The sequence below is a fragment of the Galeopterus variegatus genome, unplaced genomic scaffold (assembly GCF_000696425.1).
Source record: "Galeopterus variegatus unplaced genomic scaffold, G_variegatus-3.0.2 Scaffold4203, whole genome shotgun sequence".
Lineage (NCBI taxonomy): Eukaryota > Metazoa > Chordata > Mammalia > Dermoptera > Cynocephalidae > Galeopterus > Galeopterus variegatus.
This window is the reverse complement of record NW_007730314.1, coordinates 233990-237108: the sequence shown is the minus strand read 5'-3', so window position 1 is coordinate 237108 and position 3119 is coordinate 233990. Positions and strand designations below refer to the sequence as shown.

General features: G+C 38.6%; 1 non-coding gene across 1 annotated transcript; it reads right to left on the bottom strand.

Annotated features, from left to right (window-relative positions):
- Window positions 1-1293: 1293 nt before the first annotated feature.
- Window positions 1294-1368, bottom strand: TRNAT-GGU. Its single transcript has one exon. It is a non-coding gene; the product is annotated as a tRNA-Thr (tRNA).
- Window positions 1369-3119: the final 1751 nt, after the last annotated feature.

Sequence of the window (3119 nt, the reverse complement as noted above, 5' to 3'; positions counted from 1 at the left end):
CAGTCCTATCGTCATTATCATCCTCATACGAGGTGTCTTAGACTTCAAAAAGTTTATGGAAAGATTCATATTATCTAATTCAAGTATTCCATTTTTGAAGAATGCTTGTATTACGAATAAGTGACTTGCTCAAGGTCATTCATGTATTTATTGTTAGAACAGGGATTAGACATATGGCTCCTGACATCAAAATACTGGAATTCTTTATATGATACTTAGTAATTTTTTTAGGTTAGTTTTCTCAAGTACCTTGACATTAATGTATTGTGATTTTCAAGTGTCCTAAGTATTTCTTAATTAAATTTTGCAATTTTTTTTGGATGGCTGGCTGGTAAGGGGATCTGAACCCTTGACCTTGTTGTTGTAACACCATGCTCTAACCAACTGACCTAACCTGTCAGCCCCTGGTTTACCTTTCTTTTTTGTAAGCCAGAGAACATTCAATAATTTCTTTTAAATGCTATCATGCTCTTCTGCTTGCACTCAAATATATCTTCTTTTATGTGATAGAAATGTGTGAATAGCAACCAATATGCAGGAAACAGAACACCATCCTGTCTGTTATCCATTGGGCTGCTTTATCTGTTTCCTGTCTTTTCTAGATACGAACCACTCTTGGTCCTTCAAAACCTGTCTAGAGACTTCCCACCACCTAAAGGGCCTGACACAAGTCTATCTTTACAAGTAGCCGAGCACAGTAAGTTCCTGCTAAAAGCATTGGGAGTGAGAAACAGAGTGGTTAGAAGCACAGATTGCCAGGGTCNCCCCAAAGGCCTTAGGTATATTTTTAATGTGCTTATTTGATAGCCACAAATCCATTCAGTTATATTAAACTTGGAGGCAGACCATCTTACTTTGCCAAAGAAAGAACAATGATTCAATAGCAGGAAGTTAGAAGACAAAGACATGACACCTGTGTTCCAAGATAAACCAAATAAGGCAGGGCCACTAATATTCAGATATGAATAACAGAAAAGGGGTAATTTTAACTAAAAATTTTCTTTTTAGTAGCTAATTCTGCCAATAACAGATATATTATCCAGGTTTATAGCTAAGAATACAGAGGTTAGCTAAATGGGCCTCAAACATAACAAAAACTAAATAAATGTAGGCAGAAACTCTATATAATATATAACTCACTGTTATGGTGCTGATTTTGCCAATGGTATTGGTGACAATAGTTGTAATGATCTGATTTACAGGTTTGAAACAGAAAATTCTCACAACCATGGAATAATCCTGATGAGTATTCATGAAGACATTTTATTTATTTAAAAAATGGTTTTTGGTGGCTGGCTGATAAGGGGATCTGAACCCTTGACCTTGGCGTTACCAACACCACGCTCTAACCAGCTGAGCCAACCGGCCAGCCCATGAAGGTGTTTCATGAGTTAGACTTAGAGAGTATGAAAACTTCACTGACAAAGAGAATATAATCAACGGTATGATTGTATCCACTGACTGTTTGCAACCTCTTCAGTTCCATGGCCGTCTAACTGATGAGAGTAAAAGAAGAGAGAAATCATGGTGGAGGATCCCACCGCATTTTCACTATCAAAGAAAACAAATCAAGCACACACTGTACCTTTACCCCTAGTACTTGAAACTCTAGTAGAATTAGTTACATGTGCAAGTCCTATCTGAGTTTTCCGCATCTTGGTCTGCAGAACTGTTAGCATGCAATAGCGATCTGGGTAAGCCACAATAGTCAGCTCTGAGTGCTTTCTAGGTATGAGACACTTCACATCGATTATCTTGCTTAGTCAAAACATCAGCTCATGAGTTCAGTCCTATCGTCATTATCATCCTCATACGAGGTGTCTTAGACTTCAAAAAGTTTATGGAAGGATTCATATTATCTAACTCAAGTATTCCATTAAGTTTTTGAAGAATGCTTGTATTACGAATAAGTGACTTGCTCAAGGTCATTCATGTATTTATTGTTAGAACAGTGATTAGACATACGGCTCCTGACATCAAAATACTGGAATCCTTTATATGATACTTAGTAATTTTTTTAGGTTAGTTTTCTCAAGTACCTTGACATTAATGTATTGTGATTTTCAAGTGTCCTAAGTATTTGGGGGGGGGGGGGTGCAATTTTTTTTGGATGGCTGGCTGGTAAGGGGATCTGAACCCTTGACCTTGTTGTTGTAACACCGTGCTCTAACCAACTGACCTAACCTGTCAGCCCCTGGTTTACCTTTCTTTTTTGTAAGCCAGAGAATATTCAATAATTTCTTTTAAAGGCTATCATGCTCTTCTGCTTGCATTCAAATATATCTTCTTTTATGTGATAGAAATGTGTGAATAGCAACCAATATGCAGGAAACAGAACACCATCCTGTCTGTTATCCATTGGGCTGCTTTATCTGTTTCCTGTCTTATCTAGATACGAACCACTCTTGGTCCTTCAAAACCTGTCTAGAGACTTCCCACTACCTAAAGGGCCTGACACAAGTCTATCTTTACAAGTAGCCGAGCACAGTAAGTTCCTGCTAAAAGCATTGGGAGTGAGAAACAGAGTGGTTAGAAGCACAGATTGCCAGGGTCAAAGACAGCCTTGGACAGGTTATTTACCCTTCCCTACTCTCAGTTTCCTCATTAAATATATAGGGTATTAATAGTACCTAACTCATAGGGTTGATGTAAGGACCAAATATGATGAAGCAGAAGTGCTTAGTACAGGCCTGGCTTGCAGTAAGTGCTCAGTGATGATACCTAACATCTGATATTTTTAAAGTGTTCTTTTTTTTACTCCCTGACACAGTAAAGTCTAGTTAAATGGTAATCACACACAAAAAGGGGCTATATGTTTGTCTTCAGGGCGAGCTAAGTAAATCTGGGGCATACTGACAAAGCTTCTTTGCTTATCCAAACTTTAGTCAAATTTCTGAATCTTCTGCTATGCCCAACTGTGCACTTCCTTGTAAAATCCAGTTTTAGCAAGAACCTCGCTAAGTCAGTTTGGCAAGAATCCCCCACCCTCGATATCTGATCACCCTCGATATCTCATCAGGTTCCTCATCCTCCACCATCTCCTAGGTGATGTCTGATCATACTGGCCTGTCCTGAGCAAGAATCCTGTAGGTTAGTTTATCCAGAATCCCCTTTACTCC